This window comes from Cricetulus griseus (assembly GCF_003668045.3).
Source record: "Cricetulus griseus strain 17A/GY chromosome 1 unlocalized genomic scaffold, alternate assembly CriGri-PICRH-1.0 chr1_1, whole genome shotgun sequence".
In the NCBI taxonomy this organism is placed as follows: Eukaryota; Metazoa; Chordata; class Mammalia; order Rodentia; family Cricetidae; genus Cricetulus; species Cricetulus griseus.
This window is the reverse complement of record NW_023276807.1, coordinates 42,560,224-42,580,458: the sequence shown is the minus strand read 5'-3', so window position 1 is coordinate 42,580,458 and position 20,235 is coordinate 42,560,224. Positions and strand designations below refer to the sequence as shown.

The 20,235-nt window shown below is 38.6% G+C and overlaps 1 pseudogene; it reads right to left on the bottom strand.

Moving 5' to 3' along the window:
- Positions 1 to 15,177: 15,177 nt before the first annotated feature.
- Positions 15,178 to 20,235, bottom strand: part of LOC100753247 — a 32,566-nt pseudogene continuing 27,508 nt past the window's right edge.

The window sequence follows — 20,235 nt, the reverse complement described above, 5'->3', positions numbered from 1 at the left end:
ATCTGGCATCATCATCTTTAGTGTGTTATCTTTTGAAAAGTAAATTAAGGAATAAAAGACATTTAAGGACAATATCATGAACCATGATCACTATTCAAACATACTTTGCTTTAGATTTGATAATTATTATAGCAAGTTTAATTCTGGTGTAGAGAAAAGGATTATTGAAAATGCACCCAGCACTGTTGGAATTGTACCAAGAAAAATACGTCAGAATTAGTGACTAAAACTTTAGAATTAGATAGGTTAAAAATAAAACTTAAGGAAAAATTGAACAAGTTGAATTTTGCATTTACTAAATTACTATATAAAATGATTCTAGCATCCAGAATTCTAGAGAAATGATACAAAATTTTTTTTTTTTTTTGGTTTTTCAAGACAGGGTTTCTGTGTAGCTTTGGAGCCTATCCTGGCACTCGCTCTGTAGACCAGGCTGGCCTCAAACTCAAAGAGATCCGCCTGCCTCTGCCTCCCAAGTGCTGGGATTAAAGGTATGCACCACCAAAGCCCAGCATGATACAATTTTTTATCCAAAATTTGGTACAACTGTAACAATCTAGATTTCATATTGGCTCTAAAATATCATCTTTTACCACAAGTTTTTTTCTTCCCTGAAATTCAAATCATTAATAGCTAGCCAGCTTACCACCCAAGCGCTCTATATTTTAAGATGTGTTGAATCACAATAAGAGCTCTAGAATCTCCATAATAAAATAGAAGAAAGTGGAAATATTTAAAGAAATTCCATCCCAAATTAAGAACAAGTGTCAAGTAATGAGGGGATGTATTCATTCACCTTGAAATGTTTGTGCTTTTGTCTCTTACTGAATCTTCTAAAGACTTACCGTCAGGTGAAGTTATGCCTGTGTTCCTATGGTCTTTCATACAAAATATTTTTAAAACCCATCGTAAGAATAAAGATTATTGTTTGAGAATGCACAAGGGAATATAAGTCCTTTATTTGTTGCCTATGGAGTAAGTTCTAGATTCATGAACCTAGCAACAAGAGCGTTTCATTTAACAGAACCTAGCAACTAGTGAGATTCTTCCCAGTGCTTCCTCTACCACTTCTACCAAAGTTATTTGGATTTGCTTTTCATTGTCAATAACTCTCACTTCCCTACTGTCATATGCTATGCTCCAGTGTCTCCAGCATAAATAAATTTCATTTCCTAACTTACAGGTCTCCACACACACTGTAAAATCAGCTGAACTCTTTATTTTTGTTTATATTATAATCATTGTTCCTGTTTATTTACTCTATATTAACACTTTTTTTAAAATTGTATCCATTTGCATTTATTTCATGTCAGTTTCACCTTATTACAGCAGGTTTTTTTCTTTTTTTTCCATTCATTTACTTAGCTCATAAATAAAGTCATGCACAATTATGATACATAATACAGTATGTTCACAATGGCATGGCTAAATTAAACCAATTAACATGTTATATCACACATATTCATCATTTTTATTTTGAGAACACTTAAAGTATACTATCTCATAAATTTTAAAATATAGCATATTGTTATCAACCATATTTATCATGCTCTCAGTAGACCTCAAGTCATCAAAGAGTCCATGCCTCTTGTCCAGCTGCAGTTTTATATCCTTAAAATCGTTTCCCCATTATTAAAAGACCCACATTGAAGCCTTATAGCCATAATTCTGCTCTTTGTTCCCATAAGTTAATCATTTCTAGGTTACACAAAAAATTGAAATTGTGTGACATTTGTCTTCCAGTGTGCCACTTATTTATTTATTTATTTATTGGCAAGCATATAACTTTACTACTTACTAAAGATGAAATCAAATTTGCATGCACAGGTGAGCACTCACTGAAACACCTTGGATTCATCACATATTTGAGTTTCAATTAGCATATTTATATATATATATATATATAGAGAGAGAGAGAGAGACAGAGAGAGACAGAGAGAAGAGAGAGAGAGAGAGAGAGAGAGAGAGAGAGAGAGAGAGAGAGAGAGAGAGAGAGAGAGCGCAATAATGGCAATATGTTATGCATCAATAGAAGCAACAGCTTTTCCAGGTTCTGCAGTCATTTGAACAAAATTGTAAAGACATCCAGCACACTCCATTTAAAAAAAAACAAAAACAAACCAACAAACAACAACAACAACAAAAAAGTAAAAAACAAAATCCCAGAAAACAGCACAGTTTTGTTACTCTTGTGGTACTTGGCACAATTTTTTTTTTTTTTTAAATTAGCTCCTCAGTCATCGACTGGGAGGAAACCATTCTGAGTAACATCATTAAAAACAGCTCTGATAAACATGGTCACTATTATGTATCATAAAGCAGGTCCACATATGAGTGAACACATATCGTGTTTGTCTTTTTGTGATTGGGTTACCTCACTCAGAATGGTTTCTTCTAGTTCTGTCCATTTTCCTGCAAATTTCAAGATTCCATTGTTTTTTTCTGCTGAGTAGTAATCTAGGCTGCTTCCAGTTTCTGGCTATTACAAATAATGCTGCTATGAACATAGGTGAACAGATGTCCTTGTTATATGAATGTGCTTCTTTTGGATACATGCCTAGGAGTGAAATTGCTGGATCTTGTGGTAGACTCATTCCCATTTTCTTGAGGAGTCGCCATACTGATTTCCACAGTGGCTGTACAAGTTGGCACTCCCACCAACAGTGGAGGAGTGTTCCTCTATCTCCTCATCCTCTTCAGCATAAACTGTCATTGGTATTTTGGATTTTATCCATTCTGACAGGAATAAGATGGTATCTCTGAGTTGTTTTCATTTGCATTTCCCTGATGGCTAAGGATGTTGAACACTTTCTTATGTGTGTTTCAGCCATTTTAGATTACGCTATTGAGAATTGTCTATTTAGTTCTGTACTCCATTTTTTAATTGGTTTGTTTGGTGTTTTCGAGAATAGCTTCTTGAGTTCTTGGTATATTTTGGAGATCAGCCCTCTGTCAGATGTGGGGTTGGTGAATATCTTTTCCCAGCCTGTGGGCTGTCATTTTGTCTTGCTGACTATGTCCTTGGCCTTACAGAAGCTTCTCAGTTTCAGGAGGTCCCATATATTAATTGTTGATCTCAGTGTCTGTGCTACTGGTGTTATGTTCAGGAATTGGTCTCCTGTACTGTTTAATTCAAGGTTATTTTCCACTTTATCTTCTAGTAGGTTCAGTGTGGCTGGGTTTATGTTGAGGTCTTTGATCCCTTTTGACTTAAGTTTTTTGCAGCGAGAATGGCTTGGGTCTCTCTGTAGTCTTCTACATGTTTGCATCCAGTTATGCCAGCACCAATTGTTGAAGATGTTCTCTTTGTTCCAGCGTATATATTTGGATTGTTTGTCAAAAATCGGGTGTTCATAAGTGTGTGGGTTAATATCAGGGTTTTCAACTCTATTCCATTGATCTACCTGTCTATTTTGGTGCCAATACCAAGCTGTTTTCAGGACTATAGCTCTGTAATACAGCTTAAAGTTAGGGATGGTGATGCTTCCAGAAATTCCTCTATCGTGCAGGGTTGTTTTGGCTATCCTGGGTCTTTCGTTTCTCCATATAAAGTTGAGAATGGTTTTTTCAAGATCAGTGAAGTATTGTGTTGGGATTTTGATGGGGATTGCGTTGAATCTGTAGATTACTATTAGTAAGATTGCCATTTTTACTATGTTGATCCTGCCTATCCAACAGCATGGGAGATCTTTCCATTTTCTGGTATTTTTCCCTCAGTCTGGCCCTGGGCTTTTTTTGGTTGGGAGACTTCTAATGACTGCTTCAATTTCATTAGAGGTTATAGGTCTATTCAAGTTGCTTATCTGTTCTTGATTTAATTTTGGTAAGTGAGATCTGTCCAGAAAATTGTCCATTTCCTTTAGATTTTCAAATTTTGAGGAATATAGGTTTTCAAAGTATGACCTGATGATTCTCTGGATTTCCTCTGTGTCTGTTGTTATGTCCCCCTTTTCATTCCTGATTTTATTAATTTGCATGTTCACTCTTTGTTGTTTGGTAAATTTGGATATAGGTTCGTCTATCTTGTTGATTTTCTTGAAGAACCAACTTTTTGTTATATTGAGTCTTTGTATTGTTCTCCTAGTTTCCATTTTATTGATTTCAGCCCTCAGTTTGATTATCTCCTGGAATCTGCTCCTCTGGGGTGTATTGGCTTCTTTGTTTTCTAAAGCTTTCAGTTGTGCTGTTAATTCTCTAGTGTGATTATTCTCCTGTTTCTTCATGTGGTCATTTAGCGCTATGAACATTTGCTCTTAGCACTGCTTTCAGAGTATCCCATAGGTTTGGGTATGTTGTGTCTGCATTCTTATTGGATTCTAGGAAATCTTTAATTTCTTTTTTTATTCCTTCCTGGACCCATGAATTGTGCAATTGGGTGTTACTTAATTTCCATGAGTTTTAGGTTTTCTGTAGTTCGTGTTGTTGTTGACTTCTAATTTTAAAGCATCGTGGTCTGATAAGACACAGGGGATATTTCAATTTTTTTGTACTTGTTGAGGTTTGCTATGTTGCCAACTATGTGGTCAATTTTAGAGAAGGTTCCATGTGGTGCTGAGAAGAAGCTAAATTTTTTTGTATTTGGGTAGAGTATTCTATAGTTATCTGTTAAGTCCAATTTTGCCATGACTTCTATTAGATCTTTTGTTTCTTTGTTAAGTTTCTGTCTGGTGTTCCTGTCCAGTGATGAGAGTGGGGTGTTGAAATCTCCCACCATAAGTGTGTGCGGTTTTATATGTGATTTGAGTTTTACTAAAGTTTCTTGTATAAACGTGGATGCCTTTGTATTTGGGGCATAAATGTTCAGAATTGAGACTTCATCCTGATGGATTTCTCCTGTGATGAGTAGGAAATGACCCTCTTCATCTCTTTTGACTGATTTTAGTTTAAAGTCCAATTTGTTGGATATTAGGATTGCTACCACTGCTTGTTTTTTGGGTCCATTTGATTGGAAGATCTTTCCCCAACCATTAATTCTTAGGTACTGTCTGTCTTTAGTTTGAGGTGAGTTTCTTGTATGTAGCAGAAGGAAGGATTCTGTCTTCTTATCCATTCTGCTAATCTGTGTCTTTCTATAGGGGAGTTGAGAACATTAATGTTGATGGATATTAATGACCATTGATTATTGTTAATTTTTGTTTGTTTTTGATTCAGTGATGTTGGCAAATTATGTGTGAGATTCTATCCCTTTTTTCTTTTGACTGTTGGTAAATTGGGGTTATCTATTGCCTATGTTTTTCTGGTTGTAGTTAACTTCCCTGGGTTGCAGTTTATCTTCCCATACTTTCTGTAGGGCTGGATTGTTGGATATGTATTGTTTGAATCTGGTTTTGTCATGGAATATCTTGTCTTCCCCATCTATAATGATTGAAATCTTTGCTTTGTATAGTAGTCCGGGCTGGCATCCATGGTCTCTTAGTGTAGGTAGAATATCTATCCAGGACCTTCTGGCTTTCAGAGTTTCCAAGGAAAAGTCAGGTGTGATTCTGATAGGTTTGCCTTTATAGGTTACTTGACCATTTTCCTTTGCTGCTCTTAATATTTTCTCTTTGTTGTGTATGCTTGGTGTTTGGATTATTATGTGCGAGGTGACTTTTTTTTTGGCTCAGTCTATTTGGTGTTCTGTAGGCTTCTTGTATTTTCATTGGCATGTCTTTCTTTAGGTTGGGAAAGTTTTCTTCTATGATTTTGTTGAATATGTTTTCTGCACCCTTGAGTTGGATTTCTTCACCTTCTTCTGTACCTATTTTTCTTAGGTTTGGTCTTTTCACAGTACCCCATAGTTCCTGGATATATTGTGATAGGGATTTGTTGGACTTAAGATTTTCTTTGATTGATGAGTCTATTTCCACTAGTGTGTCTTCAACTCCTGAGATTCTCTCTTCCATCTCTTGTATTCTGTTGGTTATGCTTACATCTGTAGTTCCTGATCGTTTACCCAGCTTTTCTATTTCCAGCATTCCCTCAGATTGTGCTTTCTTCATTGTCTGTATTTCAGTTTTTAGTTCTTGAACTGTTTCCTTGATAGATTGATATTGATTGACTTGAAGATTGATATCTTGTATTTTTTGGTTAGTTTTTTTTTTTTTTTCCATTTCTTCAAGGAATTTTCTCATGTCTTCTTTGAGGTCCTCTATCATTTTCCTGAAGATGTTTTTAAGGTCATTCTCTTCTGGTTCATCTGCATTGTGATGTTCAGGTCTTACTGGTGTATGGTTCCTTGTCTCCGGTGGTGTCATATTGGGTTTACTGTTGTTGGATGAGCTTTTACCTTGTCCTTTTCTCATCCTTTCTTCTGGTGGGTGTAGCAAGTGTTTCTTGTTCTCCTGGTAGGTGTGGGCCCAGGGTTCTCTTCTGGTAGATGCAAACAGATCCACTACTCTGATGTCAGTCGTCTCTCGTGAATGGAGGTGTCACTGTTCCCTGGGTGTTGGCAGTGTTTGGGCGTGCAGGGTCCTGGGCCAGTGGATGGAGGTGGGCTGCCTCCAGGTGTTCTGTGTTTGGAACTGGCAGCTGAACTGGTCCGGCAAGCAGTTCTCTTGCATCAGGTGACTCTGAGTAGTGACAACAATCAGGGGCAGGAAACAGTTCCTGGCCTACCTGGACCAGTGGATGGAGGCCAGGCTGCCTCTGGGGTTTGGAGTTCAGAACCTGCCGCTGTACTGGCCAGGCATGCAGGTCGCTTGCATCAGGTGACTCTCTTGTATTGACTCTTAAAAGGGCTACTCCAAGCACTTCAAATTCTAGACAATAATTCCACTCCTTTAAAAAAAATACTCTTAAGGAAATGAGTGTCTGCCATTAGTTGCAATTTCCTGTGGTCAATGACTGTAACATAGATGTAGAACACTTGCACATGTAGATTTGTTATCTATGTCATACAACAGTTGTTAAAGTAATGCGAGAAATGAATATAGGAGGGGTGAGGAATGGTGTCCGGTAAATTTCCTTTGCAGTGAACTAACAGATAATTGATAAAATATTAGTCTGAGAGACATGCATTTCATATGTTGACAAGGGTAAATGGTGGGAATATGCTTATTTGCTGATTAAGATTGCTAATATTTGGGGACTTGGCAACCTCCATGATCATCTCACTAGATGCTGAAAAAATCTTTGACAATATTGTACTTGAAGTTCTAGTTAGAGCAATAAGGTAACAAAGAGGGATCAAGGGGATACAAATTGGAAAGGAAGAAGTCAAACTTTCACTATCTGCAGATCAGATGATAATTTACATAAATGACCCGAAAAATTATACCAGGGAACTCCTACAGCTGATGAACACCCTTCAACAAAGTAGCAGGATACAAGATTAACTCAAAAAATCAATAGTCCTAATATATGCATATGATAAAATGGACTGAGAAAGAAATCAGAGAAACGTCACTCCTTACAATAGTCATAAATAACATAAAATATCTTGGGGTAATGCTAACTAAACAAGTGAAAGACCTGTGTAACAAGAACTTTGAGTCTTTAAAGAAAGAAATTAAAGAGGATACCAGAAAATAGAAAGATCTCTTATGCTCTTGGATAGGTAGGATCAACATAGAAAACTGGCAATCTTCATAAAAGCAATCTACAGATTCAATCCACATCAAAATCCCAGCACAATGTTTCACAAACCTTGAAAGAACAATATTCAACTTTATATGGAAAAACAAAAGACCCAGGATAGCCAAAACAACCATGTACAATAAAGCAACTTCTGGAGGCATAACCATTCCTGACTTCAAGCTCTATTATAGAGCCATAGTCCTGAAAACAGCTTGGTATTGGCACAAAAGTAGACAGGTAGACCATTGGAATGGAATTGAAAACCTTACTATTAACCCACACACCTACGATTTTTGACAAACAAGCTAAAATTATACAATTGAAAAACGAAAGCATCTTCAACAAATGGTGCTTTTATAACTTGATGCAGACATGTAGAAGATTGCAGATAGATCCATATCTATAGCCATGCACAAAACTTAAGTCCAAATGGAGCAATGACCTAAACATAAATCTAGCCACACTGAACCTCTCAGAAGAGAAAGTGGGAGCTACCCTGAACTAATTGGTACAAGAGACTGCTTCTTGTACATAACACCAGTAACAGAGTCATTGAGATTGACAACTAATAAACAGAACCTCCTGAAAATGATAGCTTCTGCAAGGCAAAGGACACAGTCAACAAGACAAAATGCAACCCATAGAATGGGAAAAGATTTTCACCAACCCCTCATCTGACATAGGGCTCATTTCCAAAATATACAATGAATTCAATAAGCTAGCCAATAAAACACCGAACAATCCAATTAAAAAGTGGGGTATAGAACTAAATAGAGAATTCTTATTAGAGGAATCTAAAATGGCTGAAAGACACTTAAGAAAGTACCCAACATCCTTAGCCATCAGGGAAATGCAACTCTTTCTCTGTCCTAAAACAAAACAAAACATAATAGCTTCTTGGTCCAAAAAGAAGACACTAAAAAACTTGGAGTCCTCAAAGGTAGAGACAGATGGATCTCTGTGAGTTCAAGGCCATCCTTGTCTAGAAAAGCTGGTTCCTGGACAGCTAGGTCTACACAGAGAAACTCTCTCTGAAAAAACAACAACAAAAACCACAAAAACAGCAACAACAAACAAACAAAAAAACCCTTTAGTCCAGTTAATGTGTTTTGATTACATGTGATCATTGTTTCTGCCCATATGAGTGAGTGAGGTTTATATACCTTTTTTCACTCCACTGAAGAAAATCATTTTTTTTTTTCTGTCCTAGCAATTATCACTTGAGAATAACTTCTAGTTAGTGGGGCTTCTTAAAAATCTTTATTTTGGGGGGATGAGTTGAGGGTTTTTTCCCCATACAATATATTTTGATCATGTATAACACAAAAAATAAATGACCCAGAGACTAATATTGAGGTTCAAACTTCACGCTAAATATTAGAAAAGCAAAGCAGCTGGCCACTAGCTTCTTATCTCTAGCTCAGGCTGAATGGGCTAATCCATGAATTCTTCACCAAGCCTCAAACTGTTGCCTCTCCTCAGTGTGGCTGGAGAATGAATGCCTCTACTGAAACCTTGCTTCTGTCTTACATACTTCCCTAATGCTAGGATTAAAGGTGTGAACTATAATTCGCTTTTAGACTGATTCACTCTTGTGTAGATCTGGTTGGCCTTGAACTCAGAGAGATCTATCCATCTCCTAATCCTGAGTCCTAGGATGAAAGGTATGTACCACCTCCTACTTTCTGGTTGCTGGGATTAAAGGTGTGTGCCTGGCTTCTAAGGCTTGCAGCTGATTTTGCTTTTCTGAATCCTCAGTCAAGCTTCAATAAATCAAAAATAATGTATCACTAAAGTCATGTTTTCTAGGTGTGACACTTTATGCCCACTGCTCTTTTTGTTGGGGTTCTGTATGGATTGAGATTGTACAGATCTTTTTCTCATTTTATTGAGTTCATCAATGTGTCTGTCTTACTGCCTCTGGAAAACATTGTTTTCTTCATCATCCATCATCTCTGACTCTTGGAATATTTGCATTCTGTTTTCCATAATATTCTCTGAGCCTTGAGGGGAGGTCTTTTATACTATTTCAATAGTCTAATTAATATTTTTATGGATCTCTTTAGAGTGCAAACTTATTCTTAGATTGGTAATTTTTTCCATCATTTTCTTTGTCTTTCAGGTTTTACAGCTTAATAGAATAGTCTTTTTTTTAAAAAATTGCTTTTTTATTTGTTCTTTTTCTTTTGTATTATGCATCTCCACACCATTTATTTCCCTGTCCCTTCATATGCAATGCCTGCTCTTGAAAACTACCTCCAAAATTAAATAAAATAAATATGAGAGAAAAAAAAAGAGAAAAGAAAAATCAGTAACCATGAGTAGTTCCAGTGAGGGCCCAATATTGATAGTGTAGTAGGAAGCAGAGGCCTTGAACCAGACCAATGACTTAGCAATGAATACTTGAATAAAAGTGTTTGTTACATGACTCACTGTGTCACACTACTGCTTCTCTGAAGAGTACTGGTTTTTAAAGTAATCCATTATAACAATCTGATTTTCTTTAATGTATCTGTTATGTTTCCCTTTTCATTTCTGATTCCATTGATTTGAGTCCTTACTTTCTTTGGGTGAAGGGTCTGACAATTTTCCTTATCTTCTTAAAGAACCAGTTCTTTTTGTTTTTGAATTTGAATTAGAAATAATCTTATTTTACGTATCAATCCTAGTTCCCTCTTCCTTGAATCCTCCCATGCCCCTCCCTAACCCCCTAACCCATCTCCTTTTTGCACCCCAGGGAGGGTGAGTCTATTCATGGGGGATCATCAAAGTATGCCAAATCATTTTGGGGCAGGGTCTAGGCCCTCCCCCATGTGTCTAGGCTGAGGGAGTATCCCTTTATGGGGCATGGACACCCAAAATTCATTTGTACACTAGGGATAAATACTGTTCCATTACCAGAGACCCCATAGACTGCCCAGGCATCCTAACTGACACCCACTTTTGTCTGGTCCAGTCCTATGGTGGTATCCCAGCGCTCAGTCTGGGAACGATGAGCCCCCCTTGTTCAGATCAGCTGTTTCTGTAGGTTTCCTCAGCCTGGTCTTGACCCCTTTGCTTATTACTCTTCCCTCTTTAGAACTGGATTCCGGGGTTAGGTTAAGTGCTTAGCTGTGGGTCTCTGCTTCTGCTGTCATTAGCTTCTGGATGAAGGCTCCATGATGGCATATAAAGTAGTCATCAATGTCATTATGGCGAATGGCATTTAAGGTAGCCTCTCCACTATTGCTTAGATTCTTAGTTGGCATCATCCTTGTTGATATCTGGACATTTCTCTAGTGATAGATTTCACTTGAAAACTATAATTGCTCCCTCTATTAAGGTATCTCATTTCATTCCTCTATTCTTCCCCCAACTCAATCTTCCTGATCCCTCATGTCATCTTCCCCCCTACTTTTCACCCCTTCTCTATCTCCTAACCCCCTCTCCGCAATACCTCCACGAGGCTCCCAATTAGCTCAGGAGATCTTGTCCCTTTCCCCTTCTCCAGGGGATGTATGCCACTCTAAGGGTCCTCCTCTTTTCCTAGATTCTCTGGAGGTATGGATTGTAGGATGGTAATCTTTTGCTCAATGTGTAAAATCCATATATGAGTGAGTACAGACAATATTTGTCTTTTTGTTGCTGGGTCACCTCACTCAGGATGGTTTCTTCTAGTTCCATTTAGTTGCCTGTAAATTTCAAGATTCCATTTTTTTTCTGTTCCCTCTGAGTAGTACTCCATTGTGTAAATGTACCACATTTTCTCTATCCATTCTTCAGTTGAGGGGCATCTAGGTTGCTTCCAGGTTCTGGCTATTACAAATAATGGTGCTATGAACATAGTTGAACAGATGGCCTTGTTGTATGAATGTGCTTCTTTTGGGTATGTGCCTAAGAGTGGAATTGCTGGATCTTGTGGTAATGTGGTTCTGATTTTCCTGAGGAATCGCCATACTGATTTCCAAAGTGGCTGTACAAGTTGGCACTTCCACCAGCAGTGGAGGAGTGATCCCCTTTCTCCACATCCTCGCCAGCATTAACTGTCATTGGTGTTTTGTATTTTAGCCATTCTGACAGGGATAAGATGGTTTCTCAGAGTTGTTTTCATTGGCATTTCCCTGATGGCTAAGGATGTTGCACACTTTCTTATGTGTCTTTCAGCCATTTTAGATTCCTCTAATGAGAATTCTCTATTTAGTTCTGTATCCCTGTTTTTAATTGGATTAATTGGTGTTTTTGTGACTAGCTTCTTGAGTTCTTTGTATATTTTGGAAATCAGCCCTCTGTCAGATGTGGGTTTGGTGAATATCTTTTCCCATTCTGTGGGCTGGTGTTTTGACTTGCTGATTGTGTCCTTTGCCTTACAGAAGCTTCTCTGTTTCAGGAGGTCCCATTTATCAATTGTTGATCTCAATGTCTGTGCTACTTGGGTAATGTTCGGGAAGAAGTCTCCTGTACCAATTAATTCAAGGGTATTTCCCACTTTGTCTTCTAAAAGGTTCAGTGTGGCTGGGTTTATGTTGAGGTCTTTGATCTATTTGGACTTCAGTTTCTGCATGGAGACAGATATGGAACTATCTGCAGTATTCTACACACCAGCATCCAGTTATACCAGCATCTTGTTGAAGATGCTTTCTTTATTCCATTGTATGATATTAGCTTCTTTGTCAAAAATCAGGGGTTTGTAAGTATGTGGTCCATATCAGGGTTTTCCATTCGATTCCATTGGTCTACCTATTACTTTTGTGCAAATTCCCAGCTGTTTCCAGGAGTATAGCTGTATAATAGAGCTTGAAGTCTGGGATGATGGTGCCTCTGGAAGTTCTTTTATCATACAAGGTTGTTTTGGCTATCCTGGGTCTTTTGTTTTTCCATATAAAGTTGAAAATTGTTCTTTCAAGGTCTGAAGAATGTGGTGGGAATTTGATGGGGATTGCATTGAATCTGTAGATTGCTTTTGGCAAGATTGCCATTTTTTACTATGTTGAACCTACCTATCCAAGAGCATGGGAGCTCTTTCCATTTTCTGGTATCTTCTTTAGTTTCTTTTTTTAAAAACTCAAAGTTCTTGTTATACAGGTCTTTTGCTTGTTTGGTTAGTGTTACCCAAAAAGATTTAATGTTGTTTGTGGCTATTGTAAAGGGTGATGTTTCTCTGATTTCTTTCTCAGTCCATTTATCACATGCATATAGTGAGGCTACTGTTTTTTCTTTGTGTGTGTGTGTGTGTGTGTGTGTGTGTGTGTGTGTGTGTGTGTGTTAAGCTTGTATCCTGTCACTTTTCTGAAGGTTTTATCATGTGTATTTGTTCCCTGGTAGAGTTTTTCACGTCACTTATGTAAGCTATAATAACATCTGCAAATAGTGAAAACTTGGCTTCTTCCTTTTCAATATGTATCCTCTTGATCTACTTTTGTTGTCTTATTGCTCTAGCTAGAACTTCAAGTACAATATTCAGGAGTTATGGAGATAGTGTACAGCCTTGTGTTGTTCCTTAATTTAAAAGAATCACCTTGAGTTTCTCTCCATTTATTTTGATGTTGTCTGTGAGTTTCCTGTATATTGCTTTTATGTTTAGGTATGTTCCTGTTATTCCTGATCTCTCCAAGACCTTTATTATGAAGGGGTGTTGGAGTTTGTCACAGGCTTTTCAGCATCTAGTAAGATGATCATGTGATTTTCTTTTTCAGTTTGTTTATATGGTGGATTACATTGATGGATTTTCATATGCAAAGAACCATTTACTAGATTCACTGCTTTTTTGGTATTGTTTATTTGTATATATTTCTCTTGTTTCTGCTCTGATTTTTTTTTAAATTTTTGACATTGGCTTAGTTTCCTATTGTTTACTTACATTTTTTTGATTGTATGAGTAGATGATGTACTAGAGGTCCGATTTTTTAATGAAGGTACTTGGAACTGTGACTGTATTTAATGCATCCCGTATGTTTTGTTGTTTTGTGTTTTCAGTTTTATATAGTTTCAAAAAAAAGATTTTTTTCTCAGATCCATCTGTCATTTAGTAATGAGCTGTTCAACTTCTACAAATTAGCATATATTTGAGTGATTTGTTTTCTGTGAATTTTAAGTTTCATTCCATTATCATCAGATATGATACAATGAGTTATCTGATCACTTTGAATTTGTAATTATTTTCATTTCTCTGTCAGTGTGGTCTGTTTTAGAAAAGCTTCAGTGACTTGAATTTGCACAAATGAGAGTTACAAACTGAAAGGTTTCAATGGGGTCGATTGTGGATAAGAAAATGGACAGGGAAGAAAACTTGGGTCATGAGGACTACACAAGATTATGGCCGATGCCTGTAAGTTTATTTAGCATCACTGTTTCATGTACTATTTGCAGTACAGTTACAGAGTCAGCAGAAAACTATCACAAAATGGGACGGACTCAGCATGTAATTTATCAAGCAATGCTATGCAAAGGGAATACAGGCTATCTCAACTGTGTCACAGATTAAGCACCCAACAGCTTGCGACTGATAACCATAGAATTTCAGAGGAAAAGTCCAGTTCCCAGGAACTGAAAACTTGACTCCCTCAAGTTCTGGAACCAGCCCAGCCGGGCAAAGCCACAGAACTAGTTCCTTTTATCTTTTCATAAAGATCTATGAGACATCCTTTGTTTATTCTGGCTCCAGTGCTTTCATGTGCTCACGAAAAGAAAGTATGTACTCTTTCATGTTTGGGTACAATATTCTGTAGATAATATCAAGTACATTATGATTCGTGGTATCAGTTATTTTTGTTATTTCTCTGTATTTATTTTTTTATCTAGATCACCTATGTACAAGAGAAAGTAGAGTATTGAAATCATCTACTATTAATGCATTGTTGTTAGTCTGTGACTTAAACCCAGTAGTAAATTCTTTTATGAAATAGAGCACACAAGCATATGGTGCATGTATGATGAAGACAGTAAGGGATTCTTTTTTTTTTTTTTTTTTTTTTTTTTTTTTTTTTTTTGCAAACAGCACGAGGCTTTATTGCAGTTGTTTACTGAGCTAACCCCATGTTAGTTTGGGCCTTTCATCCACCCACCAAAGTGGATGGCTGGGGAAAGATGCCGAGAAGCCACTGCACAGATGTCTTATAGGGAAGCATAAGGGGAGTGTTTAGGGGTGTGCACAGGCTCAGGATTGGTGTGCCTCCTGGCTTGGAGGACTTGCCCTGTGTTGATTGGCCAACTGGTTGCTATGGCCCATAGGCCCTCCCAGGGCAATTGCTATGCTCTGCACGTCATTGCTGTGCACTTGTCCAGAAAGCACACCCAGAGCCATAAAACATAGCACCACCAGCTAACTTCTGATTGGTTCCTTGCCATGAGGCAGACCTCCTAGTGACCAAGGCAAGGTCATGCAAGCATGTGTTAGGCTGTTATGGTTGCCGAAATGGGGAGCTGCTCCCTTCATTCACCCATTTTCTTTTTTTGGAGATTCCAATCATGGAATTCCTGTCTCTCTGGCATCCCCATCAGGGAGTGAAAGATATTGGCATTCCCTATGTAAGGGAGTTTATTTTGACTTAGTATTTCAACCAGGGAAAATGGTCGATGTATTCTTTTCCATGCTACTTCCTGCTGAATTTGGGACAAAGTTAAGGACCCAAGAATGCTGAAATGCTAGTCAAAAGCGAAAAGGAAATTCAGGCAATGGGGAAGCAGCTGGTTGGCAGACTCTGTTGAAGAGACAGGGGGTGTCCACATTAGCTGAACTGGTTCACATCCACAGCAAGTCCAGGGCTCACAAATCTTAGGAGCTGTAGTCAGCAAGTGATACTCAGATGTATCTGCCAGAAGCAGAAACCTGTTTAAGACATGTTTAAACTGTGAACAGAAGTTAAAACTTATTTACTGAAACACACAGTGCAGAAAAAATAGATATCTGGATATCTGTTTAAACAGCAGGAACATATTTATAACTTTGAGTCCTAGCAAAAACTACTGATTTGGGCTAGAAGCATGTACATTTTTCTTCTGTCCAGAGATCCAGATATGGATTGGGCAGAGGTGCCTTTGGCCTAATGAAAAACCCTTTAAGTTTATACTTAGATGATAATCAAAATAAACCTAAAAACCTTGAGATTGTGCTTGAACAGTAGGTAGTCACTACTTTATCAGCTAACATGCTGACTACAGTCTTGTGGATCTGACTGCCTGATGTTGCCAAGCCAACAGCCATTAATATTTCAGAGATCTGAGAACGGTGAATTTTATACAGTTTCCGAATCTATTAAAAAGTGACAGGAGCCAGTCCATCTACAATTAGCCATACCCAAGTCTCTCCATTAGTGTTAGAGGTAGAAGTCTCAAAAAACAGCGATCTTCACCAGGCCTATAAGGTTAGAGGTTTTTTCTCTCTGTGGAAGAGGGACATGGAAAGGACTGTCCTTGTTTTGTCTAGGCAAAGGGGGTACAATCAACTTTCCAGTGTCCAGCAGTTTTGTCTACAGTCTTGGTCAGGTCCTAGCAGGCAGCAGGTGTCATATCTGAGCATCTCACTCACTTGTCAGTGTGGTCATCATCGAGGTGCAGGATCTGGGGTGCCTCATAATCTTCTTTGGAGACTTTGGGTCACTATCAGGATCTGGCAGTCTGTCTGATATTATAAACTTTTAAAATAACATTTTAAATGCCATATTCTGTAGGTCTCTGAAGTATTAGAGGTCTGTCTGTCTGTTCTAGTTACTTACCTTAAGCACATAGGTGGCTAGGTAAATCCTTATTTCTGTAATTAATTTTTAGTCTGACTGTAACCAGTTTTAACTTAGTAAAATATTTGAAACTTAGCACAGTTGAATTTAAATTGCATATAGTTACCTTATATTCTTTAAACAGTAGCTACATGTACACATTTTAGTTGCTTGCTTAAACTTCTGAAAACATAAACTGTAACATCTTATAATAGATTAGCAGCTTTTATAAATCAAGAACTTTACATTGTTAGGCTTTGCTTAAAAATGATTCTAAATTGAAGCTCTTTAAGTACAAACATTAATAAAAACACTTTAAAAAACATAAACATTCAGAAAACTTTTTTAAAAAGAAATTTAAAATCACTTAATGTCTTTCTGTAATATATAGAAGCATTAACATTTTAAACCTTAATTGCAAAACTTGTTCTTAAGATGGTACCTCCTAATTTCCATGTGGTCACCTTTAGTCAAGATGCCGGTTCAAGTTTCTTTTTCAACTTCAGCAAAATGGCTACCAGCCAGCCACGTGACCAGCTGGCCATGTGACTGACTGCAAAATGGTGGTAACCTGCACCATTTGTTTTAGCTGCATGCTTGTAACAGAACTTAGATTATGCCAGGAAACAGAACATTTTAGAACAAGCATACATAATTTACTTGAGAAATAAACAGAACTTTTTAAACAGAATTAACTTAATATGGTTAAAATTTTAACTTATATTACCAATTTTTGAAATTTAGTATTTGTAAGTATGAGAAACCATAACAAACATTTTACATGTTTTCTCTGACTTTTAACAACCTTTCCTCTGACCTTTGACAACTTTCCCCTAACCTTCTATGACTTTCTTTGACCCTCTATAACTTTTTATATACCCTCAGTTTATTCCTCTGATTCCCTTAGACATTCTTATTTGGACAAATTTCTCTTTCCCTTTCCCTCTTTATTACTTTAGTCTCCTACATTTTTTCTCATTTCTCAGTCAACATAAAAACTCTTACCAAAGTACTATTTGTAGTTTTTAATAACTTTAAGGCTGTTTCTTTAGAACGTCCGGATCAGGCCACATGGTTCACCTGCCCCAGCTGGGTGTGCTCAGGGCAGAGACCTGGGGGAAGGGGGCGTCTGATAATCCCAGACCCTCTGCCGATGCAGGGGTGGGAAAGAGACCCCCGAGGTTTTCCTGCTCCAACATTCTGCACACCACGTGTGTGGAGCATGGAGAAGGCCTGGCAAATGGTGGCCTTGCAAGCCACGTGCTCAGGGCAGGGAAACTCCTGCCGCCGTGCCAGCACCTGCAGCAGGATGGCTGCAGCAGTGGTTGGAGTTCAGAACAGCAGCCTCACCATGTGCTTGGAGACAGGGGACTTCACCGAAGCACACTCTAACCCATGACACATGTCAGAGGAACTCCTATCCCGCATGCCATGTGCTCAGGGCAGCAAGAAAAGACCCCTGACCCATGCATGACACTTGTGTGGGCAGTAAGGACAGAGAGAGATGCCAGGCTTAACAAACACACAGCACAGACTACACTAGGGTCCTATTCAGAATTTCAGCTGGCTAGCCATATGGGGAACAACTTGGTCCACAACCAAGTCAACCCCTACAGATTGGGTGACCTAGGGACCCCTGGCCCCTTTACAAATGGAGCAGGCAACTTGGTCCCACCAAGTCACCCTCCTACAGATTGGGCAACCTTGGGCCCCCGTTTTTACAGACTTCAGAAGCTGCCGCCCAAACCTCTGCCCAAGGCCTACTTACAGATTTCGATAGCTAACCCAACATAGGACCTTTACATTTATACAACTAACAAAAGCAGCAGACATGAAAACACAAAACGGACACAGCACCGAAAAGCAGGCAGGCAGGGTGTGGATTGCAACAGATCAGATAAAAAAAACCCGCTTAATTGGCCAGTCACACAACCTGTTCCCATCCTCCAGTCTTTACAAAAACCATACAGAAACAAAGACACAAAAAGAAAGTTACCCTGTGTAGCGCCACTTGACTCAGCAAAAGGGAGTGTCGTGGTGGATCCTGAATTGAAAACCAATGAAAAAACACACAGAGACAGAATAGACAGAGAAGAACACTGACAATGCAATCCATCCGCAACGCTTATAATAAAGGCAATGTTGCTGGGCAGTCAGGCAGCAGAACCAGACAGCTGCAGTCATGGCTAACTGAGGAGGGTCCAAGTGTCCTTGGGCCTCCGTACCTCCTCTTGGGGCATCCCCCAAGACAGCAGTCTGCGATCCTCTGGGCACGTTTGCTGATTGCAGTCCAGGCAGTCTCAATACAGCCAGGACAACTGCAAACTGAAAAGTGAACCAAAAGCGCTTTTACAAAATAGACAGAGCCGGCAGACAGTAGACAGTAGACAAAATAGAATAGGGTACCCACTTACCTCCAAGATCAACTCCACTCAGGAGAGGGGTGGTTGCAAATCCAGAACAAGCCTGCAAATAAAGACCCTGAGGCTCTCCCCCCCAGGATCTCAGCCCAGGACCATGGCGACCCCAATCACCAGGCTGAGGGGAAAGCTTGATGCAAACAGCATGAGGCTTTATTGCAGTTGTTTGACGAGCTAACCCCATGTTAGCTTGGACCTTTCATCCACCCACCATGGCAGATGTCTGGGGAAAGATCCAGTAAGGGCTTCTTGATTAACCATTCCCTTGGTAAGAATAAAGTATCTTGATTTATCTCCTCTGGGTAGATTTACTTGACTTTATTATACAGTGTGAAACAGCCTGGTTTCCTGGTTTCATTTGATTGGAGTACTTTTGTCTAACCTTTTATTTTAAAGCAGTGTCTATCTTTAAGGCTAAGATGCATTTCTTGTAGACACTTGTAGATAAATAGATTTGTTTCTGATCTATCCAGTCAGCTTGTGCTGTATGTGCTAACTGGTCTTTATGTTGTTGATTTTGGATGTTGTTGATTGTGTTCTCGGTGGTACTTATGTTATATTTATATTCACAGTCTCTGTTATATGCTCCTTCTGTTCTTTTGCTTATAATACTGCTTCCTATATTTCCTTTACGATTGGTCTGTTAGATATACCCTTCTTAGTGTATTTATATCCTGGAAAAATTTCCTTTCTGTTTCGATCATGGAATATAATTTTCCTGGATATATTATTCAAGATTAGCAGTCATAATATTTTAGGAATTGGAATGCATTGCTCTAGGCACTTTTGGTTTTTCAACTTTCTATTGAGAAATCAACTGTTATTCTGTTGGGTTTTTCTTTATATACCACATGTTTTTTTTCCCTTGTCTTGAAGCTTTCAATACACTTTCTTTATTCTTTATAATAACAGTGTTTTAAATAGATATGCTGTGGGGATTTTCTTTTCTGCTCTTGTCTTTATGGTGTTAAGTGTGCTTCTTGTATCTCAGTGTGGTTTTCCTCAGTTTTGGGAAGTTCTCTCTATGATTTTCTTGAAGCTCTGAACTATGCCATGACATGTGACTACTACCTAATCTTACCCTGTAATTCAAAGATCTGGAGTTCTTCATAGTTTCTCACATATGAAGGCTTTGCATAGCATTTTCATTTCTTGTGTGCTTCTTTCTTTTTTTATTTAAGTTCTTTAATTACTACTCATGTTTACATATCCATCCCCCCATTCCCTTGCCCTTCCATCCTTCCATGTTCTCCCCCAGCATCCTCCAACCCATCCCCAAACTCCTCCCCAGGGATAGTGAGGCCCTCCACCAGGGACCTTCAAAGTCTGACATATCGTTTGGGGGAGGGCCTAGGCCCTCCATGCTGTATCTGGGCTTCAATAGTATCCTTCCATAGGGAATGGGCTCCCTAAGTCCATTTGTGCTCTAGGGTTAAAGACTGACTGCACTGTTAGAGGTCCCATAGACTGTCTTGGCCTCCTAGCTGGCACCCACATTCAGAGGGCTTGGTTTGGTCCAATGCTGTTTCCTCAGCTTTATGACTAGAGTCTTCATGCTCTCACTAGGT